The sequence below is a fragment of the Motacilla alba genome, chromosome 1 (assembly GCF_015832195.1).
Source record: "Motacilla alba alba isolate MOTALB_02 chromosome 1, Motacilla_alba_V1.0_pri, whole genome shotgun sequence".
NCBI lineage: Eukaryota > Metazoa > Chordata > Aves > Passeriformes > Motacillidae > Motacilla > Motacilla alba.
This window is the reverse complement of record NC_052016.1, coordinates 113711131-113735484: the sequence shown is the minus strand read 5'-3', so window position 1 is coordinate 113735484 and position 24354 is coordinate 113711131. Positions and strand designations below refer to the sequence as shown.

The following is a 24354-nucleotide window of genomic DNA, read 5'->3' as shown; positions in this document are numbered from 1 at the left end:
CGGTGTACTCATTTACTCAAAGCTGAAAATGAAGGGAATGAATATTCAAAGCAGTGTGATGTCCCACTGTGTGAGGGGAAAAAAACACCTCAGCAAACTGAATTAACTGTTTATTGGCAGCGTCTTCGAACTGCATCTGGCTTTTATGAGAAATAATGTCACTTGCCACCTAGTTCTCACTGATGTCAGCAATCAGATGGAAGAGCGAACTGCCAGCTCCTGCCTTTCACCAGAAGCAAAATCACACAGAGGAGTCTCCCTCCTAAATGCACAGGATCTGGACAGATTCTGTAAGAATGAACAATATTTCTTGTGGAAACACAGTTTCTGCTAAGTTGGGTTTTAGATGCACTTCTGCCTCAACCCCATGTACTACACATTCTCAATACATTTTTAAAAATTCAAAGAAAAAGCACAGTTCAGAAACTCCGCAGTTGGCATGCCTTAGTGGGTTTGTTTTTTTTTTTCCTCAAATCCTTGCCCCTTGTGATAATATTGTGCATTTTTCTTAGTTTGGAAGATCACTGTGGTGCTGCCTTGGATGGAGAGGTGAATTCACCTGCCTGATCCAACACAAAGAGCATGAAGGCTCTATGATGATGGGTGTGATTTTTGAAGGAAAAACAAGGTCAGCTAAGCCACGAGTGAGTGGTACACTCCTGAAGCAGTAAGGATTGGAAATCCTCTGCAAAACAGACCTTCCTTGTCTCCGAGGAAGGATCTCTTGCTCTTTTCTCCTTGAGCTCTGATTTGTGGTTTTGCTTGAGGGAAGAAGTGAAGAGAGGCTGCTTGAATCATTTCAACAAACTGGTTTCCATGCCTTTAGAGCTGCTAGAACAGGCTTCTGTGCCATTTCCAGGACTCTGCCTGTACATATTTTACACCAAAAATTCTTCAGATGGGAAAGCAGATCAGATTTGGGTGAGAGTTTGCATGAAGATCCTAAAGCAGATGAACAAGCTGTCCACATGAGTGTGCAATCCACTGGTTATTCAGGCATTTGGCTCTGCTCCTGTTTCCATCTTTTTAAAGCCCTCTCTTCATGGGTGCCTCTTTGGCACAGTAATAAAATTTTACTCACAGAAATACTTTCAATGTTTATTTCAGAGTAACCTTACTGGATTTACTTACTTTTGGACAATTACTTCAGGGGCTTCAAAACAGTTTTAATAACTCAGATAAGTAGCAAGAGAAATGCATCATTTATTTATATTCACTTGCTACTCCAACTTATTTCAAGGTGTCATCTACAGATAAAAACCACTGTCACTAATATCATACCTTCTGTATGACATGGTAGACATTTGGAGAGATCATTAGGCTGCCAGTCTCTGTATCCCATGTTAATTCTGGCTTTTCATTGCTTCTGAATGCCATTCATTTATTACTGTGGATGCAGTTTCTGAAAATGCATTTGTGTTGGAAATCCCTAGATTGTTGTAAATTAGAAAATAACCCTTTTTTTTCCAACAGGTGTTATTTGAATGTCATTACAAACCTCTATATCCCTGTTGCAAACTGCAACATATTTTTTCTCATTATTTGAAGGTATTTATCCAAAATTCCATGCTACCAAACATTAATTTGTTACAAAACCAGTCCGGTTTTCTTCTACCACAATGTTTTGTTTAGTCATTGTAATGAATACTCATATCCTTGCCCTAATTACCATTTACTAACATGGCCTCATATCCTCACTGCTAATGCTCCAGCTACCACATGCAGAATAGCTGCTCTCACCAACAGGTAGTTACACTGCTTCGTTGGAAATTGTTGTGCTCAGAATTGCACTAGACCACTTCAAAACCCTTAAAACGAGGCATCAATCTAGCTTTTACCAGAAGTGCTTCTGAAGTGTTTCTTTTTTTTTCTTTTTGTAAATTGTTTCTTTTCTCTTCTGGTTCTTCCTGAGTGGGAAATTAAAAGCAAGGAAGCAGCATCTGCGGCCCGTTCTGCAGTATCTGCTGCCCTCTGATGGGTGCAGTGATAGAGCAGCTTTGGGAACTCCTTTTTACTGATTTTACTGCGTTGAGTTAGCTCAACGTGAGGGATTGAAGCCCCTTTTTCTGCTCCTCAAGTGAATACTAAGCAAATACAAGGGAATACAAGAGTTGCTGTTTGTGTCCTCTCTTTCTCAGGTGGTCATTTGTATTTGGGTAAAGGAAAGGAAAAGAAAATATAGCCATTTGTTTCTTTAAGAGAAGAAAAGTAAAAATAGGGGATTTTAGGTTTCAGTTTTGGCATGGCTCTTACTTATACTTCAGCTTCAGTGTGTGGCCTCTCTGAAATCAGTCTAAACATGGTGCACCATAAGATTAAACACTGTATGCTTGCTCTCCATCACAGAGTAACTTAGCAGTTTCAAGCTGCCCTTGTTAGGTTTGAAGCCTCCCAAAGACACTCTTTTTTGCCACACTTTTTCAAATGGATCTTGCTCCTGTTTTAAAGTCCTTGCTCCTCCTAATTGCATGTGTTGTAGGGGCCAAACTCCTGTCTGCAACACGAGCCTTGCACCAAGTGTTGATCCACTGAAGGCTCCCACTCCTGCCCAAACATTTCCCTCTCCCTGAAAGGGCTGAGAACTCCACTCATGCCCCCTCCTGCACCATATTGGTAGTTACTGCTGGTAAAAAACCACTTTTCTTTTTTTTTTTCAAAAGCTACAGACTTTATGCTGCATCCTTGACCAAGTCATGTATATAAACTCCTTCATGAAAAGACTGGGTGCCAAAGCCCCAAAAAAAAAAAAAAAGCTGTAACGCTAGTGGCAAATTTCATAAGCATCAGCAAAGACAACTGTACGTTAAACATGATCTTAATTTGTGACATGCCTTTGAAGCTATGCTACATGCTGAGAATGCTGACACCATATACGTGGCATGTTCTGTGCCCTCATCTGCACTGCCCTGCACACAGCATCAATGGGCAGTGTTGCTCAGCGTGGACAGAATCCAAATCTAAGCCAAGTCAAATATATATATTTACTCATATCCCTGATGGAAATTACCAGGGTAAGAAAGTTTAGAACAGCAAGATGTCTTCCTTCAAAATAAATAAAGCAAATTTCCATGGTTTACTTTTAACATATTTTCGTTCTCTTGAAGGACTTCTAATAAGGCTTTTCAATGAAATCTCCTGTTTGCTCTTATGTGACAAGAAGTCAAGATTTCTCTCTGCGACTCATTACAGTAGCCAAGCCTTGGTTCTAATTATGACAGGTACAGTACTTGCTGCTGATAGCTCTTTTAGTCCATCTGGATTTCTGTTAAAGCCAGTGGCAAGGATTTATTTAATTAACTTTCTGGACACCACTTTCAATGACTCAACTGTAATTACTCCAATCTAGACAAAGACTTTACCTACAGAATGTACTAAAAATTATTTCTGTCTGATAACTTTTCCTCATCTCAATCAGCTTTAGCTGGTAATCTGTATATAGTTGTTTACTGTGCTGCAATTTTTCCTTCTTTTTGGTTTTTAAATTCCTTTGCCATGCTTGGGATGTGTTGAAGGCTTCAGAGTAAAATGTTCTGGCCTGTAATGAACTTCTTTCAAACTTGATGGGTATATAAAGAGAAGACAGGATACAACGAGAGCCAGACAGTTATTAATACAAGTTAGGTTGGTTGTTTTTGTTGTTTTTTTTTTTTTATTTCCACCACTGAAAAACAGAATATAATCAAGGATATTGGTATAGCCCAAGCAATCTTGTATGTTGCCCACACTTTGACCATAAAAAGAATCACCATGTTCACAGAAGCGGGAAAAAAAAAGGATTAAGGCTTTTTGATTTGCAGTTAGAAACCTTACACTACAAAGAGGTAAATGAAAAGGAAAGTGAGCTACTATTTGTGTATAAAGAAGATGAGATGGTGCCAAATATGGAAAGATTCTTGCAGTGAAGAGTCCAAGTTTCACACTAAAGCAACTAAAAGCAACATTTTCAGTACTTCTAGAAAACTTTGGAAATCAAAACCATACAAAACAGGTGAAAGATTCTTAGTGGCCTTCTGAAAATGAAGCAGCTACTGAAGGACACCATAACACAAACACAACCCTCTTTAAAAAGCCCTGGGGTGGAGCTAGGAAATTATAGGCCAGTTTGACCTTGGTGGTAGGCAAGATCCTAAAGATGTTAATAAGAGATGAGATCACAAGGAACACAGACTGGGCAAAATGATTAATGGACATAATCTACTTGGATTTCAAAAAAGCATTTGACATAAAAGTGTAAAGTAGATTAATGCACAATGGCAGCAAGCATAACATAGAAGGTGTCATCCTTGCGCGACTAACGAGAAGCACAGGTACACCATATACGCACCCGTGCCATCTGCACTCTTGGAGGAAGTATGATAAAACATCATTCATTTAACATACAGACTGCAGACTGAGGATAATTTGTTGTTCCAAGGCTGCTGGTCTCTTAAAGATATAGGGGACACATTTTCTCTCAGTGTCACAAGCACAGTCTCTAGAGACTTCCCACAGTGGGTGCTGGAGGCTATATATATTCTGTTAGGTATCATAGATTCCTGTCAAACTAAATTATTTTGATTAGTTGTTATGAGTTTGGGTTCACAGCAGTGGAGATAAGTATTTAGCCCTTCTCCCACAGCATTGAGTTCTTTCATGGTCACTTTTAGGAACCTGATTTGGTATCCTTTATTTATATCAATTTTAATCCTGGGCAAACCCAAGGAAGCTGTTCCATTAAAATGAATTAAAAAACCTAGCACTGAAAGCATTGTATTTGTACTTTGGGCCTGATTGTCTGAAAAGTCAATTGCATCAACTACAAGAGAGAAATTGGCTTATGTAGCTTCTTTACTGCTGATCCCTTGTAATGCCAAAAGGAAGTTGCAACCATTTACAAGCTGACGTATATAAAATGTGAATCCACTGGGATGCCGTAAGTCTCCTTTGGAAACCCTGTCACCATCAACAGCTCAGGCTAATATCAGCAACTGCCGTGATAGTTGTTCAGAACAGTCATTCCTTTTCCAAAGTGTAAAGTTGAAATGGCAAGATGAAGTGTCTGCTTACCCTCGTGTTGTTGCTTCAGCCAGTTATATTTATCCCATTACTACTGGAGAGCTTGGCAGGCCGCTGAAGCATCGTGATGAACCGAAGTTAATGATAGCAGGGAAGCCAGCCCTGTTCCAGATTTGTCATGTGGACGTGATGCCACGTGCAGTGGGCCGCAGTATCAATGAAAGGATCAGAAAGGAGTCAGCTGATCGCTACAGATTCAGTCCCTGAAACCACCCCACATCCACAGCCTGAGTCTACCTAGGGCAACAGGCAATCCCAATATGTACCTCTGGAACTAGGAGGGACTGCCAGCGGGAACCAGCCCAGAAGGGTGTGTGTCCAAGTGGTGATGGATCTCTAAGTTCAGCTGGGTAATTGAGCACGAAATTTGACTCAAATCTGCTGACAGCCATTCGTGTGCAAGTCACAGTGGCACTCAGATGCATTCTCTTGGAAGTTTGGGTTATTTTGGTGGTGGTGATGTATCAGAACACCTTCTGAATTTGGTGTTGGGCTCTAAAGTATTATCAGCATTTGAAAGTAAAAAATTTCCAATAATTCTCTCTACATCATAGACCTCACACAAACTCAGTCCCTAACTTTGCAAAGTTGCACAACCTGGGTTGGGAAATGAAGGCTTCAGCTATTTACATCTACCTTTTTGCTAACAATGGTCACCTTTTGGATCTCTACCAGGTGAGAATTTCACACATACCTTGCCAAAAGGAAGAGAAAGCCACAGAAACAATGTATTCAATTTGCTTCTTGTCCACGCCACAGATTTCTTATACAATTTGTTATAGGGTGCCCTAGGGTGTGCAATCCGTGGCACCCTTTCTTGTGAACAAAATACACTGTAAAAAAGAACCTTACATTTTTTTTCTTTATTACATCTTCAGTCTTCATCAGAATAGTCATGAACTGTTGTAATTAAAAGAACGAATCTAGTTGCCAAGAGACTTTTGGAGATGACAAATAAAATACTCCAGTCTTTGCTCCCTGCAAATATTAAAAATGTCCAAGAGAAGTGTCTCTCTATACTGAAGGCTGGTATTTCAGTCTCTTCACTGGAAGCCTGGCTAGTTTCTTGGCTACTGTTCCTCTCAATCCTCCTCAGCATGTCCTTCATCGATACTTTGAGCTTGGGTCATTCTGATAGGGTGGATTAGAAATACCATGGAAAGGAACATGTATGTGTAGCAACTAATGTGACAAAGGAACTTTAAAAAAATGTAATTATGATGCTTAAGAAAGATTCAAAATCTTCACTACATGACCTAAAGGAAGAGGAAAACCAAATTCACTGAATTTTTTTAAGCAGAGAGAAAATGACCACTGGACAAAGAAATGGCACAACATTTATCCACTATGATACCTGCAAACACAGAGAAATCAAATAAAGCCAGAAGGAATCAGGTTTACTGTAATGATTCATGAGTATCAAAGGCCTGGGGAATGCAGGAGCTGGCACAGAATATAAGACGTTTCTGAAGAGTCATGGCTGGAACAATTTGTTTTCCCATGCACAAATAGACTTTTCTTCTCTTTGGGCAACACAGTTCATCACAAAGAGTTATCAAAAATATAATCAAAAGTGACTGTTGACCCCATGACAAAAGCATTGTACATTAGTGCCAAGCTCTGATAAGTTTTATTTTTCTTACACGGATTCTAAATTTGATACAGTTATGACTTTAGACTCTTGAGCTTTGAGGCCTGGAGCAAGGAGACCCAATCTAGCCCAGAATTCACATAGCACAGCGACAACATGAAAATACTTCTGTCCACCTTATTCTCTGCTGGAGCCTTGTGCCAGGCTAAACACAAATGGTCCATTGTTCTATATGATCTGAATTAGAATCGTTACCAAACTGACAGTCACTTAGGAAATATGTTCTTATTGAGAGTATTTCTGTTAAAACATTTAGACATCAACAATGTAGATAGATTAGCAAATGAAATGCTTTTCATCTGCATTCACTTAGCAATTTTATCAGGAAAAGGGTGCTAATCTCTAAACAGCTTACCCATAAAACATTTTATTGAATGAAAATTATCAAACTGCATCTTTTCATGTAACACATTAGAATACAGCAGTTACTCAGAAGTCAATTCTGCTGAGCCAAACCCGCAGTTTCAGATTCCTGCAGCACCATGGCCATAAAATCACCACAGCTAACCAGCAGGAGGGAGAGGCTGGACTTTTCCAGAGAACACAGAGAAGCCTGTGATGGGGAGAACAGGGATGTCAATATCCTGAGCCTTCTGTAAAGCTGTGGAAAAAGATACACATGGCTAACAGATCCCTCCATCTTCACAGATGCTTGCCCCCTTTTGCTGGAAAGTAATGACCGTGGAATTGCTCCCTTTTGGTGTGCTATCTATAAATTGAGGGCTGTGTTGCTGCGCTGGAGGTTTAGCCCTAAGGATACTGTGCTTTCTAAGTCCTTATGAAGGATTCCAGTGAGCAAGGGTACTCCAAACCACGAGTCTGCCTGAATCTGTCTGTTCAGACTTGTGACTAATTGAGCATCTCACAAAATGAGGGAAACCGAGGGAAGGCGGTACCAACCAGGCATGCAAATTAAATTGTTCCAAAGATGTGTGTTGAACAACTTCAGATAAAATGAATCACATTACTATGAAAAATTATAGGCTGTACAATTACAGAGACTGAAGATACTTTTAATTACCCAGTGTTAATTATCTACTTAAAATACTTTGGGAAGGATGAATAGGAGATCCGCTAGGAAGTACATTTCTGCTGCTTATTGTTTAGGAAGCAATTGTTGTATATAAACTAAACTGTCTGCTTTAAATGAACACTTAGAAAACAAAAAGCAAACAAAAAAAAAAGGTGTTTTGTATTTTGGAAAGCAAATGTCTCAATAAAACTATTTAACTGTACAGGCAAAATCACAAGCAAAAAAAATTAAACTTCCTCACAATTTCTAAGCCAGTTTCAGGATTTGGTGACAAGGATTACAAATGCTATGGTGGAACTGGTGCAGGTACTTTTCACCCTATTTAAGGAAAAACCATCCTGTGTATTCTTTTTTGCCAGTGTTAAATGGCTATGAAATTTTTCTATTCCAGCCCCATACACACTTTGACCCTGCTCTTTCCTCCTCACTTGGTTTCAGGGTATTAGACTGCCATAGTAAAATCTAGATAAGACTCTCAGCTTTCAATGACAACTGAGAGGGCTGAAATGGAAATACAAATTGGCAGTACAAGTTTCTCTGGTGTCTGTGGCTCCTGTCATTAACAACCAAAACTCACACAGCAAGGAAAAGCTGCACATGTTCTTAACTCACAGAGAAGAAAGCCCAGAAAAAAAAATTACTTTTAGGAAGAAAGATTTTGCATGATTAATTCTCTTTCAACTGAGTATATCTTTCTCTTGATTCTCTTCTCAGATATTAAGGGTCTGAGTGCACATCAAATCAGTGGAAAATCTTCTAGCTGTGTTAGGTTTAAATGTGCTCATTAAAAAAAATCCAAAAATAAAACCAGCTGTGATGGACTTAAAGAGTTAATTTCTGTCCACAATGTGATTTTTCTACAGTTACTTGAAAAATAATTAATGCTGGTCCCATTTGAATATTGTCTTCAAACCTGCCTCATCCTCACACAAAACCAAACCAAACAGCAAACCACACAGCTTTTACAAGTCCTTGCAGGCTTATTGTCTTTGGTAACATTTTTATCTGACTGAAGCTGCAGCGCTGACAGAATTCAATAGCACAAACTCACTCCTGGAACTACACCAGCTCCCTCTACGTGCACCTTGGCAGACACATCTTCTGGCTGAAGGACTGCAATGAGATACGAAACAGAAGCAGTAACGCCCAGCCCCAGGCTCCCCCGTGCTGCTGGCTTCCAGAAGATTGCTGGCGCTGCTGGGCAAGGCGCGGGGCCAGGCGCACTGGAGCCCTGTCCGGGGACACTCGCGGAGCTCCGTCTGCGCCTGGGGGCTGGCTGCCTTCCCATGCAAACCGTGCATGAGGATTAGCTTCCGTGCCAAAGGAAGCGCTGATAATTTCGCCTTGACTTGAATGTTAACAAGTAGCAGACCCTGCGCGAGTGAGGTTTGAAAAGTCATTTTTTACAGGCAGCTGTTTCTTTAAACTCCACTGTACTTTCCAATTAGGGGAAAACTGAATGGCTTTCACTGGAAACCACGTGCAATATAGTCTGGTAACTCTGGTAACAGTTTTGGAGTGGAATCCTTGAACCCAAGCATGAATAACACCGTTCCAGCTCTTATATTGCTGAAGGTACGTGTTCAAAGGCATATGCAGATTCTGAAACAAAGCATTTCCTTGGGGACAAGACAGACAAAAAGGTAAGTTTTGAAACCTACAATAGTAGTGGCCGTCAGCTGCTGTCTGATGTGGAAAAAGTCAAGAACAAGCTTTGTGTTTTATTGCAATAAAGGATTGTGTGACAACATAAATTAAAAATACATAGTTATCTGTCTTTGGAAATGAGCGGCTGCCTTGTTTCACATATAATTGGAAGTGTTTGTTAAGAAAACAATTCTTGCAGATGTTGAAAAATATGATTTTTTAAAGTCACGCTATTATTAGTGAAAAGTTAAATACTTACTGCTAAGTTAAATTCGTTTACTGATTCACTTCATTCCCTGATATTATTTGACTGAAATATGAAGTATTTACTTTCTCTTCTCCATTAATTTCATCGTAATAATGAAGACTTTTATTCTTTTTAAATTGCATTCACTGTGTTTACTATTGTGTTGGCACAGATTTGACACAAAGGAAAATACATTGCTTGGAAAAGATGTTCAGTTTCTGTGGTGGAAAGCTGCATGTCCAGTTAAAGGCCTATTTAAAAGGTGTTGGTTCCCTGAGGTATTTCTCTCTGAAAGTCAGCATTCATATTGTTTTCTTTTTTTCTTTTTTTCTGGTTGATTTTTTCCTCTGCCCCCTGTGAACTTTGCCTATCTTTTCAAACTACTGGCTTGAAGAAAACCCACCCATCCAGATTTTGCCTGGTCATATAACTCAGGAGAATTGCTGGAATTTTCTGCCCCTTTTTTTGCTTGTTCTTATTCTTGCAGTACCTGACAGAAGGTTAATCAGAACTTGTTTTCATGCTCTGATAACCCGAGTAGAAAAAAATACAGAAGGCTGGACTATGAAAGTCTTGATTAGTACAGAACAAATGTATTTGAAGCTATGCATGTTAGAATAGTTGCCCAATTTTATAAAATTTAAATATTCCATACAAAACTGGCAGCAAGAAGTTCTTCCTTGTCTTCAGAAAATTTACTTCTATTCATTAAGGAGAAAAATGGTGGAATGAATTTCAGGAGCGTGTATTTTCAAAGAGAGCAGAAGGTGTTGAATCTTTATTATTAGTGTCTCAGGGACAACCTTTCTGCAGACCATCTGGAATTTCCTAAAAAGGAAACATTAATCTAATTTCACCTGATGACAGCAGGATTTGTTTTCTGTTTTCATATGCTTTATAGTAGGTCCTGTAACTGGAAAAAGCCAATGGTCTGTGGATCAAAAGACAATCATAGTATTGATACTGTGTGGCTTAATACTTAATGGATTTAAAGTTACTACCAAGGAATCAATGGCAGCTAGCAAAAGGACCTCAGCAAAAAGACAGATGTAAGAAGTTTTTTTTTCATCAGTTGACTTCCCATTCCACTTCAATTATGGCTCACCTCACCAGAAATGTTGGAAGCACCTGCTACTATTGACACCAGCACCACACAAAAAGAAGGGCCAGTGCTTTTCAGCTGGCTGGAGACAAGAGAAGTCCCTTGCTTATAAACTAGTGCCCCCAGCAAGCAAGTTAACCTAGCAGCAAAAACCCCACACATGACCTGGTGTCACTTTGGAAACAGAAGCTGTTTGTCCCCAGCGCTCCCGTGAGAAGTGCCTGCGAGTGACTCTGCAACTCTCCTTGCTGCACACACCAGTCCAGGGCGTTCCAGCTGCAAAATCACCGAGGTCATGCTGTGCACAGTCCTTGTGCAGCACCAACACTGTCTTGTGCTCTGCCCTGGCCTTACATTATCCTTACACCTGTAAAACATGGCCCAGGCTGCTGGAAGTTCAGTACTTTACTGATTATTGTCCTGGCATGTGAGTTTGGAACAGGAGTCACAGATGCCTTCAGAATTGTTAGTTTCTCAAGAATTGAGGGGAACTGTTTCAATAAAGTGTTGCAGCACAAGCTGTGTTTTAGAAAACTTCTTGACCTCAGCTATTCCCTGAAGTACCAGTGCTCTTCAGCCACCTCAGTCTTCCTCCAAAAGTGGTGCAGCTGAGTTACAGAACTGTTGTAGGCTGTTCTGCACTACTGCAAGATGTCATAAGCTGCAAATCAAGAGCCAAGACACTTTAAAATATTTAATTATAGGGCTCTACCTTAAAGCTTCTTCTCCAAGAAGTTACATGCTTTGCCCAGTGATTTGAGACAAAATTCTCCATTACTATTTAGGAACATACGTAGGTCATAAATTACATTAATCTCTGGCTACTAATCCAGTCTGTACTATGACACCACTGCAGCCTCTCCGCAGATGCCACTGCCACAAGAGCTGGTTCTGGTGTAATGGGCACACTCACATGAACTTTCATTTACTTAGAAACAGCAGCACACACTACATCACTGACTCTACAAACCTGCAGAAAACCCTAAATATATGGATATATAATATATATATATGAAGTCTGTGAGCCCTCACTAGAACCTACAGTGCTGCATTTGAATGATTGTCAAACTGCATGCTAGCTGGATTAAACTTGGTGTGGTTATGCCCATCATTTACTGAGTAAAGATACTCCGAGTGCTGACTCAATAGACTGATGCTGAAAGTGTTTTTCACACAACTTACGCTCTTTCTGCTGGCCCAAAATATTTCAGTGTGGCTGAAATTAACTTAGCATAGCAGGCTATAAAATACAACCAAAACAATCACAGAATGAGATCTGTTGTATTTTCTATAATAGGAATCTTGCCCAAACCTCATGTAAGTAGCTGGTTTTCACTCATATCCCGCAGCAGGGTTGCACCTTTATGTGGAATTACAGAGCGTGGTTTGAAAATCATTTTCTATTACACTTGTGCATCTTTCACAAGGAATATAACAGAGAATAAAAGGAAGTATTCACTTCACAGTCAAAACACACTGCTCCTTCCCTCTGGAACAACTTACAGGGCTGTAACACCCCTTGTGTCTCTCTTACCCAACAAATGAGTAGGAAAGCAAGAAAGAATGCAAAGAACACTTGATCCTTAGGCAGTAATGCTTTCTTGCAGAATTCTCTTGCACTCCCATAAGGAGGAGTATTTTGTTTCTACACACAGTTTTTTTCTGCCCCGATCATTCTGACTGCTTTCACTAGCAACCATATCTGATGTGATGTGGTGCTCTGCTATCTGCCCCCGTTCCTGTTCACAGGATCAGCCAGCACTGAGCAATGGCTGCGCCACGGACAGTATGTGATGATGAGTTTGGACAAGCAGTCAGTACAACTCAAAAGCATGATCTCCTTTTCAAATGTCACACTTGGGTGAAAAATCTAGGAACTGGAAAAAAAAACACCCTGATACTGTTAGATCTGATCACAAGAACTGAGGCAAAAATGTTGCTCTCATCCTGAGGGAATTGCAAACCACCAAAGCATCCTAAGTTAAGGAACGAACAGAGAGTCTTCTATTATGGTAATCTGCAAATGTGTTTCTTTTATTGGCAAGAATTTAAAAATCCTTAAAAGCAATTTTAGAAATCAAACTCCCCAGTCTAGGTGCATCTGTGTAAGACATAAAGGGCACAATGGACTCACAGCAGGGGCATTGTGTGCGCTGCGGAAGGACAGCCACACCTAGGATAAAACCGGAAGCTCATCTGATAGAATACACTAGTCCCACACAATAGCACTGGCACAGAAGGAGTAAATGATGTCACTCATCTAAATTTCTGCTACCACAGGGGAACTCTAGGTATTTAGAAACTACATCTGACCAGAGGACCGAAATTAACAGCGATGAAAATCACCCCCAAGGGAATCAAGTATATTTATATATTTAATCCAAAAGAGAAACGCAGTCTTCATGTCACTTCAGGGGAAAAAAAATTAGAAATTCTGTTTGAATTATTACTAAAGCCTTTGAACCCTAACAAAAGTGCATGTTCATGAAAGGCATACACACAAGGATGTCTTTTCACTTTCCCCACACTACATATCCCATTCAAACACTGAGAAAACACTTATGCCCCAATCCCTTATATGACTGATTTAATTCATCAGTCTTTCAGCACCAGCTTAACAGCTCTAGTGACAACAACTATGCCAGGACTGCAGTTGGTAAGGAGATTCTGAAAAGGAACACTTGAAATGTTCCTAAGTTCTTAAGCATGCTTTTGAAGAATCTGTTCTTTGAAAAGTCTAGTTCTTCCAAGTCACAGACTAATCTGTAAAGCGGCAAACTTAATTACAGAAATTGCAAACTAAAAGTGATGACTGCAAGCCAAAGAAGAGGTGAGGGCTGCACCCTGGGGGAGCAGCTCTATGGCTCTTCCCAGTGTCTGCCTTGTTCTCCAGATCAGAAGACCATTCCCAAAGAGCAGCAGAGTTCTGTCCCTGCCTGCTGGAGTCACTCACAGAACTGCAGAGTAAAAAGGCATTCCTTGAAAATGTTCTGGTACAAAAAGAGATGTGACCACAGTGCTTTATGTCTGCAGTGGAGAATAAGGGGAAAAGGGAATAGTGGGGGATAATACCTTATCCTTCCCTGGACACGCATGCACACTTAAACATCCACCAACAGGTTCCCCAAAGCATGCCAGGTGACCTTTCTTAGGGTCTAACAATATGCAGATATTTAGATCTCCACTTCATAAGGCAGCAAAAGATTCCACCTCAAGATAAAGCAATAACATTTTTGACTGCTCTTGGGAATATTTTCCATTTTCTCAGAGGTTTGACTTCTCAGTTTCAATATTGCAGTGCTTACTAGTAAGTTCCAAGATATCTTCTTTGAGCTCAACTTCTTGATCCACGAATCCTATTAAAACAAACATTTTCTGCTGCTACCTTAGTGACATGGCTGACACCAATCTGAAATGAAAAAAAAAACCAGGGTATCCAGCAGAGTCAAAACAGCGTTGTGACAGCTTTGCAAACAGCTTTAGCAGAAGGAAAAGTACAAAGGATGATGTGTAATTCCAAAAAGTTTTGATTAAATTTGGAATCTTGTAGAGGAATTGTGCTCTAGAAATTGTTTTTAGGGCATAGAATTCACCTTAAGTTGAGGAAAGGCCAAGGATACATTCTTTAAATGTAATGAAATACAGAGAATTCAGGCACACTTACAAACCAATGGCACGGGACTTGTTAAAGAATAAGCAGGCAGAATTAAAATTATCATAGAAAGGATATCCTTGACTGTCAGCTCCAGTTCCATAGGCTCCTACATAATCCTGCTTAGACCCTCAATTCTGCAATTTCTTGAGTACAAATTACCACAGGGGTCAGCAGGACCTGACACCAACACAAAGTACTACCACAGACCTACACATGACTGCTTAGATTTTACCCCTTGGTGATTTCCTTCCATAAGGAAAATAGTATGAAAAAAATGGTACCTTCTTACTCTAGGCACACATTCCTGGGTTTTGGTTTTTTTGCTGTTTTGGTTTTTTTTTTTCATGATAGTGTTAAATACTTAAAGTACTTTAGGACCAAAAAATATAACTTTTTTTTTACTAAAACTCTGACAAATGGATGCACTCCATTCACACATGGCAGGACTGTATTCCCCTTTAGGCATCACCAAATAAACTGATTTGGTGCATTTCAGTGACAAAACACCGACCATGGTGTAACAGGGCGATTCAAGACTCAGTTTAGAGTGCTTACATTGAAAATCATGCTTTGGATTTGTAAATGGAACTGAGTGAGTATAGGAACTGTTCAGAGAGAAAAGGTACAGCAGGGCCATTTTACCAAGATGTTTTTCTGACTGCAATTTCTAGGCACAGACATGCATAAAATTGCTTTCTTCCAAAACAGGAAAATGGGTCTCTTGGATTGTTGCTCATAAAGAGAAAAGGGGAGCAGAAATAACTCCATTTTTGTTCTGCTTAAAAATGAATGTAGCATGGAATTTAAATCCAAACCTGAGGCCTTTCAAAAATGGGCAGTACTAACTGCCATAAGCATTAAATAAAAAAAAAAAAATCACACAGAACCCAGGGGCATTTTCATCTAGAAGTTATTACAGAACTGGATTTAACAATGAATTCCATTTGACTTCGAGTTAACTGTCTGAGCTGCAAGTATTGAGAGCTAGCTTACAAATTCTTCCTTGCATATATTGCATATTTTAAAATACAGGGGGAAAAAGGGTGATTTATTTCAGAGCCCTGATACTCTGGTTCCCACACAGCTGTCTAAGAACAGCCCTGATTACTCAGTGCCAGCTCTCCTTGTTTCCAGCTGCTAAATCCCATTAGAAGCAGCTAAAAATGCATTAAGCGCTTTCCTAACATTCCTTTTCCGTATAATCAATTTTTGTAGTTGTCACATGGCTAAGAGACAGAAAAGCTGGATCAGCAATAAAATTAACTGCTTTCAGAGATGTGTTCAGCAGAGTCAGAACATACACAACCTTTGATTTCTGGGGTAATCAGGCACCTAATAACCATAAGGATTTTCTCCCTTAAATTCTTGAGCACAGCCCTGGCTGTGCTGTGATTAATTGTGAAGTTTCAAGACCGATTAATTTCCCAGTCTCACAATCCTGCTCTCAAGCCTACAACTAGCTAAGGGAAGATGAAAAATTCTGAGTGCCTGCAATTTCTGTTGGAACACTCCTGCTTTGAAAGCGGGATAAAAGTCAGGCAGTTGCTGGATTACAGTCCTCCGCTAGTCCCTTGCAGAGAATTGCAGAGGAAAAGCATCATTTCCAAACAAAAACAAAGCACTGGCTGCTTGTGAAGTGGAAAGGAGCCGTGGAGCCCACTTGTATGAAGCCACAGTGGTTTGCCAGGACTCACCGGAGCTGTGGCACGAGGACTTCACAGAGGGGCAGTGACAAAGTGACTCGGATGCTGATTTGGAAAATCTGGAACCAGCAGTGACAGGATGAATTAAGACAGTAGCTGGAAAACACAAAAAATGCTGAAGAAGCCAGGGCCAGCATGTGTAAGTCAGGCCACAGAGACTGCCATGTGCACAACATCAACAGCTGTACCAAGGGCTGCTTCTTACATTTTAAGTGAAACTACATAAAGCTATGGGAACTATTCATTTGCATTAACAACACACACTTATATTTGGAAATGATGGATTTTTGCTGAGGAATATGCACTTCAGCACCTTGATAATAGCTCCAATCAGAGGATAAGAATCAAACTCTTTCAGATAAAAGTATTGTTGCACCGAGATCCTGTTTACTTCCAGTTTTGCATCTTGCTTCTCCAGAAATGTTAGTCAGGCTTGGCATGTTTCCGATGTGGGGATCAGAATACAGGAATTCCTTAATTAACTTCACACAACCTCTGACACAGGAGCCGAGGCCTCTGCACACGGAAAATGACGTGGAGAGTTAGTGATGGCAATACAAGACACACGTCCCCCCTGCACCTCCAACCCTCTACCAGAGAGAGACAGAAGGTGGTTACAGGGCTCTGCATCTGCTCCATCAGTATCAGTGCAATGGCGTTTCTGTGGCTCTGAAACTGTAAAAAAAGACAAAAAAGTAAAAAAAGATGAAAAAACTACACAAGACAGATGCTGTTTAAACAAAGAAAAATACCTAAACACACACACACACAAACCCTGAAGAACACAAATAATAGTCTTTATGATTTGTGAAAAGATGCTTTAAACCAGTTTATGCTGGCATACAAACCGAATGTAATCTCAAGGCCCAGGATGTGGATGAAAAATCAGTGTACACCCACTAAACCATCTGCAAGGCTCTGCCTCAACAGGAAGATTTCAGCCTCCGGAGATGTCAATTAAAAGTTCACACTGGATCAATCCATATTAATCATAACAGCCTCGAGTCCATCCTGCAAGCAGGGGGACCAAAAATATTACTTGGACTGGCACAGGATCATGAGACATTTGGGTGGGAGCACAGCACACCAGCGTTTTTCTGCTCATAGCTGTCCTGTGCTACCTAAGAACACGCGCTGGAACAGATCGTCCATGGAGAGTCCCCCTCACTGGAGACATTCCAGCACCGTCTGGACACAGCCCCGAGCCGCGTGCTCTGGGATGGCTTTGCCCGAGCCGAGGGGCTGTGCCAGATGTCCCACTGTGGCCCAGCCGGACCCGTTCTGCGATCCTGTCAATGTGCCGGAACCACTGCGGGCACGCACCGTGCCGCTGCTGCCAACACTCAGAAACACCTCAGTGCCCGTCACTGCCCAGCCACGCTTCTCCAGAGGGGAACCCTGGGACGAGGGTCGCCAGCCACCTCTAGCACGCAGCGCTGGGTCCTGTCCCGGCTAGGGGAACGCTTCGTTTAAAGGCGCTGGGTAACCCCGGGCGCCGGGGGAGCGACATGAGGGAGCGACATGGGGGAGCGACAGGGGGGAGCGACATGGGGGAGCGACAGGGGGGAGCGACATGCGGGAGCGCAGCGCGGAGTCCCCTCACGCCGCCCCGGCCCCGCCCCCGGCCCCGCCCCCGGCCCCGCCTTCCCCCGCTCGTTGCCTTCGCTCCCCCGCTCCCCCCCTCCCACCGCCGCCGCTGCCTCCGCCAAGTCTCGCGAGAGCCGCGCGGTCCGGCGCGCGCGGGCCGCGCCATGTCGGATGCCGTTGGGCGCAGCCGGGGCCCCGCCCCGCCCGGCGGCCCCCAGCGCCCCGCACTGAGCCCGGAAGCGCTTCCCGGCCGCGCTCTGCCCGGGACCCCGCGCCCCGCGCCCGCCTCCGCCTCCCGCGCCCGCCGCGGCACAGCGCCTCTCCCTCTCCCCTTCCTCGGGAGGAGCGGGGGGGGCCCCCGCAGCGGCGCCCGGGGCAGAACCGGGGGGCGGGAATGCAGCCGCCGGAGCCGCAGCCGGAGCCGAGCCCCCAGCGCAGCACGGTGAGGGGGGGCGGTGGTGAGGGAGAGCTGCGGGGGGTGAATGGGGGAGCGGGCGGGGCCGCCCCGCTGCCGGGGGGCAGTGAGGGAGGCTCGGGTGACACCCCCCGCTCCCCCATCCCGCCGGGCTGGGGGTGTCCCCCCCTGCCCGTGAGGGAGCGGCTGCAGCCGTCCCGGGGGACGCGGCCGGGCTGCCCCGGGGAGCAGGGGCTGTCCTGCCCTGCGTGGGCCCGGGTGTGGTGACGGGAGGCGGCTCGTGTTGATCCTGGCTCCTGTTTTGCTGCCGCACTCCCACGCACCGAGCAGGGAAAACTTTGGTCTTTGTTTTTGGAGCCCTCTGCGGAGCGGGGCGGGCGGACTGCCCGGGGATCCCGTGCGGGTGTCCCCTGAGCGGGGGCTGTGCTGCGCGCTGGGCCACCGATGCTGCTCTTGCTGCCTAAAAATCAATTAATTAATGAGAAGCGAATGGATTCACAGGTAAACGCTGCCACTGCCCCTCGGACGTGACTGCAGCGCGATGCTGCTGCTGCTGCTGTGCCTTGGCTCTAGAAACAGAAGGCCCCCAAAGGTAGCGAGGCCTTGGCTGTGCTCTGTCCAGAGTCTTGGCTTCAGGTCGGGTTTGAGATCTTATCGGCTGCTCGTATTGGCTCTGAGGAAGATTAACTCCAGTTTCGTTTTAGTTGGGTTTTTAAATGTAAGTGGATATGGTGGATGGATGCAGCTCTTATTTATACCGTTCAGTGTTAGTGTAGGACTGTGCAGTCGCTGTGCTTTTCCCCTTGTTCAAACATTACTTGTAACATGATATTGGCCCTTGTTTCCCTGGCTTTGGCAAGGAGAAAACAAGGAGAGGAAAGACAATTGCTGAGATGGTTTGGGAGTGTCTGTACTTCAGGTTTTGGTTGAGATTCCCTGTGTTCAAAAGAATTGAATGGCTTAGATATGCCACACTTGGAAAGTAATGGAAAAACTTAAAGTAAGAGCCTGTGTTGAGGTAAACATGCATAAAACTGCTGTGGAAGGTCTCAACGCTAACAGGTTTGAAGACACTGTTCTTCAATTCTAAATAAATCTTGAGAGTGGTCAGGTCAACCTATCCAGCTGATGTGTCAATATGTGTTTGTTATTTTTAGTGCTGTTTACTGTGACAAAATTGAGTAGTATTCCTTTATGGGCTTATGTTCTCTAGCAGGTCCACCTGATCACTAATATTTCCAGAGGACTTAGTATGACAGAACTCTTAAGACTTACAGGTAAAGCTTGCATGGTCAAAGGCCAGTCACTGTTCTGGTAACTTTAATTTTGTTTTCTAGCTCTGCAAGAAAAGCAATACTTTCTTCTGCCCCTCCTTGAGTATATTTGCAGTTAAGATCTTCTGTGTAAAAAGAAGAAATGTTAAATTCATTTCCTCTTTGTAGAGAGAGAGGAACAGGATTCTTAAAAATAAAGTATTTCACAACATTTGTTAAAGCTTGCACTTTGTCCTGCCTTATGAATGGTGTCTGTTGACAGCAGCAATCTGAAGGGTTCCTTAACAACCTGTATTACTGTATATACAGACTGTCTCTGTTTGTCCATAAAATTACCATCATACCAAATTGTGCACACATTAGTAAAGAATAATAAAATCGGCATTTAAGCCTGCCTTTAATCTTGAATATTTCGATTTAAACACAGGTAGCCAGATAAGTATGATGTGTTCTTATTATGAAATTGTGCTTTTGTGGTGTATTTTTTTTTCAGCTTGCCTCATAACCTTTGCATATAATGATGGCAGGTAAATGTAATGAGGGTATTTTGAGATCCGTGTCCATTCTTGTTTCCTGAATCTCACTGAGGCTCCTTTTTCTTTCCATGACTTTTCATCTTGAGGAAGACTAGATAAGTTGAATAGATATTGTGAAAACATATCTGACTTTCAGCCAGCTTTGGTGACGTCTGTGCTCGTGTCTCTCTGCTGAGTTGCAGAGTAAAAGGTAATCCTAATGGAGAAAGACTCCTTTGAAGTCATCCAGGAGAGCACATTGATGAGATTCTTTGGGTTATCTGGCAGTAACTCTGCTCTGTCCCCTCTCGAGAATTATGTAGGGCTTGAATGAAGGTTTTGGTTGCGCTGGTCTGTAGAGGCTTTCTCTTGGATTTCAAGCTATGATGATTCATTTTGTATGTTTTGTAAACAGCACAAGCATCCTCAGAGTATGACCTGCAAAAGTTCTCTTGGTTAGGGCAAGAGTTACATGGGTATTTACTGCAGTTCATAAAAAACAGGAAACCTAAGGTATTTTATTGAATTACTTTTCAAAGCACTTTGTCTTCAACTGGTATGATTTTCAAATCCCTACTTTCACAGCTTCAGTGTTGCAACAAAATCACCAACACAAGCAAAAGCCTTTGATTTACTTTTTTGATACCAAAGGTGTTTTAGTGATGATCGAGTCGCTGAGTAAATCATCAAATCTAGTAAATTTTGGGTACCATCAAGTCTGAGTGTGTGCTTAGTCATCCAAGTCAACTATGCCATGACACATTCTGCTCTGGGAGCGTCTGTGGTGCTGCTGTTCCCTCTGCTGTGAGCTGCAGTAGGTGCAGTGCCTGTGTGCTCACACACAAGCACAAGTTAAGTGTAACTGAAGGTTTTCGCAGTGGGAGTTATTTTTGTTACGTGGTATGGTTAAAAGGCAGGTGAAAAACAGTGTGAAACTGAGAGGCTTCGTACAGAGCCCAAAACATTACCATGAGCACCTTGTGGGCTACTTTTGACTGCAAGATATGTGGTACAAATATCTGTGACTTGTGGTTTTGCAATATCTTTTCCTGTCCCTGTATTTACTCTAACAGAAAAATAAAGCCAAACTGAAAAATATTAGTGCTACCTAGTGCAGTAAACTGATATTAGGGATTTACTTTCAAATCTCTGGCAAAGTTTTCTATTACTATCGGGTTTTTTTTTCCAGGTTGGAACTCTTGGTTTTCTCTATAGTACAGATTTTCTCTAGGCTTATTTCTGGACATAGTAGACTGAAATACTGTCCAGAAGGCAATATTGACTCTCGTGTTTTTGTGAGAGATTGAGAACCGCCGTGCAGAAGTTGAATGTGTGGTGATGTCATGGTGCCAGTTCTCACGTGTGAAACTCTCTCCGTAAATGGAAAGATGAGTTTTGAAATACTTGTTTAGACTCGCGTGTGCAAATGTTGAAGGTGTTGGTTGAAAACGCTGCTAGGATAGGTTCTTGTAGTCTGCCAAAGCCTTCCAGTGTCAAAGTTGTCCTTTGAAAGGATTCAAACTGGCAATGTGCTCGTAGTACTTAAACAAAATGCTCTCTCCAGCTCCAGGCAAATGGTGATAGTGTGGGTGGTTCTGTGGTTCTGAATATCCATGCTGGGTGTCTCCCGTTCTGTGAGAGGAGGGTGGTTGGTCAGCAACTTCTGTGCTGTCTCAGTCAGTGTTTAGGAAGTGGCACTGTGGTATTGGGATCCAGGAGACTCACTGCACAGCTTCCAGAAAAAACATCACTGGGGAGTTTTCGTTGACTTGAGAAGCTGAAATACATGTCACAAAATTCAGTATGTAATATGGTGAGACAATGCCACAGTGTTGCTGCTACAATTCAAGTTCTGCAGTGAGTTCTTATTGTTTAGTATTTTGCTTGTTCTTTTCTTCTTTTCAAAGATTAATTAGATAGATAACCAGATAGATCACAAGGTCTGTCTCAGCTTAATGTCACAGTGGAAGTAACGTTTCAATATTCTTACACCCCATTGATTACTATGTTGAATGTTTCTCCCTTTTCAAATATTGTTTTAAAATAGCCAGCATAGCACTACAGAGTAAAAATGAAAACTGCCATCTCTGTTGGTGTTATATACAGTTTTGTGTTTTTAAGAAGCATTCGTTCTTGAGTTTCTGGTGGGCTTTATTTTATTAAGGGCCTGAATTCAAAGTAGTGGTATTTTAAAAGCATTGAATTACCAGGTTTTGTCCTAACCTGGCTCTTTTGTAAGGAAAATTACTGCTCTTTTCAGAGAGTTGTTTAAAGCAGGGGGTTTGTAAGCAAATAGCAAAGTCACAAAGAGCAAGAGAGAGAGGTCATTCTGGTGTGGCAGTGCTGAGCAGCTGGCTGTCACAGCTCAAGTAAGGATGTTTCCCTACCTGCATGTGGGCTTGCTGGTGGATCATCAAGAGTGTTTTCTGGAAAACACCTTCCAGCAGATTCTGTTCAATCAGTCTTGTTCCACACTCAAATTCAAACACTTTCTTTCAAATGAAATTGCATATCTGCTAAAGTGTATATTAATTTAAAAAGTAGATCAATTTATGTGAAGTCATGGTTGATCTAGGGACAAACGGAGAGTTTTTCAAAAAAGAAATCCTGTTGCTATCAGTATGTGTCTTGGATGTTGTGGCAGGAAAAAAACTTGAACTGCATTCAGTATATTGACTGTTTCTTACCAGATTTGGTAAAAAGAAACCCAGCAGTGCTGGTATTTTAATCTTGGCAGCTTTACGCTTAAGCATTTTTCTATTCCTTGGTTATGTTCTGAGGTGATTTGCCCCCAAGTCTCATCTGTTTGAACAACTTTTCCTGGCTTACAGTGCCGCAGCTGCATTAGGAATTGGCTGGCAAAAGGCTTTGCTTGTTCCGTGTATGTTATTTGTCACGTCGGGATAAATCCTCGAGTGTAATTCTGTGTCTTCAGTGGGGAGGTTGTATACTTTGGCTTGACTCAAGATGTGGGCATTTTTTTTCTTAGCACTTGAAAGAGTTACAGATTTGTTTTGTTCTTTTGTGTTGGGCATTGGATCAATAACAGTTGATGAATAGGAGATGGTTGCTTTTTGTTGTCTTTTTTTATCTAGATGTTGTGCAAGTTATGAAAGAAATATAGAACTTGGCTTTCATGTGGATGTCTCGAAGATCAGCTTGCAGAAGTAGTAAACTGGATACTAGGCTCTTGCAGAGCATCGCATTAAAGTGTATCTGCTTTTTTTTCTTGGAATTCTTATGTTTGTCTTGAAGGAATAGTAATTCTTGCTGTAATCCTGCTAATGTTGGATCAGATAAGATCCAACAAGTAGATAAGACAAAGTGTTCATTTGGTACAATTTCTCTGTTGCTTCATATTTGCTCAAAAAATACAAATAGGTTAAATTTCTACTAGTGAGCATTACATCAAATATCATCTTCTCACTGCTGGTTTGAATGTGCTAAAAACTTACTCTGCTGAAAAGTCACTTTATGTTCTTTCCTGGTAAAAATCAAGTTTGAGCTGCTGGGTGATCTTGACGTTTGCAAATGTAACTTCAGTAATTGCTGAGTAAGTCTTGTAGCTGAATTCAGAACACTTACACGAAATTATATTTTAAAACTTTTGTCAGTGCTCTTGTACATTAGCATGGGTTTTTTTTCAACTCATTAGTCGGTTTCAAATGGGCAGCACAGGGGAGCAGGTATTTTAGTTTTTTATCTACACTTTGTTTCCTGCTGTTTGGGCAGCATCATGAAAGTGTGGTTGTAAAAATTTGTGTGCTGTTCCAGCTTCATGAGCATCAATGTTTTATACGGGTGTTTCACAACAAATCTCATTGTTGGACTGAATGCTTCATGCATTGTCAGTAAGAACTTTTTGAGTAATTGCTCAGGAATATGTTTGCAGTTTTGTGCTTTCTCCTGCTCTTACACTGTTACTTTTCAATGTGTGCTGGTTTCAGTAGCAAGCAGTGACAGGGAGAATTACTGCTGTTCACAGCCAGCTTCCTTCTGTGTTGGTTTGAGTTCACTGGCATTTTCTGGAACAAACATTTTTTAATTATTGTTTTCTTGGAATATCCAATTTAAAGGAGGAGAGGTTAGACAGGGAAGAGAGGGTTTGTACCACATCTATTGCAGCTGAATTAAGTTCATAAATGGCAGAATGTAGGTTCTCTTAAATGAAATCTGCCTCCTTGCTTTTGAAACCCAGCCTCTAGATGCCGTAAATACTTCTCTCACTTTAAAGAAAGTTCCAAGTCAAGTAAATGTTCTACCTGCCAATCGCTTTCAGGATTTGGGAGTTGAGGTAAATGAGGCTGAAGGTAGCCTCAGGCCTAAGAGAGACCTGAGTAAGATCAGCTATTTTGGTCTGTCTTTAGAAATCGTGATCTACTGTATCAAAAAAAAAAAAAAAAAAAAGAGAGGGAGAAAGTCAAAAATCACTTAAGTGTTGAAATAAAGTTCCTTGATCTAGGAGTAAGG

At 41.9% G+C, this 24354-nt stretch overlaps 1 protein-coding gene across 4 annotated transcripts in view; it reads left to right on the top strand.

Moving 5' to 3' along the window:
- Nucleotides 1–17805: 17805 nt before the first annotated feature.
- TAB3 (TGF-beta activated kinase 1 (MAP3K7) binding protein 3) overlaps nucleotides 17806–24354 on the top strand; it is a 43992-nt gene continuing 37443 nt past the window's right edge. For 3 of the 4 annotated variants that reach the window (XM_038156273.1, XM_038156254.1, XM_038156234.1), the window contains exon 1: nucleotides 17807–18122. The gene's annotated coding sequence lies outside the window, so the exon portion shown is untranslated. Of the gene's footprint in view, nucleotides 18123–24354 lie in introns of all 4 variants that reach the window. The other variant, XM_038156244.1, reaches the window with a different exon arrangement.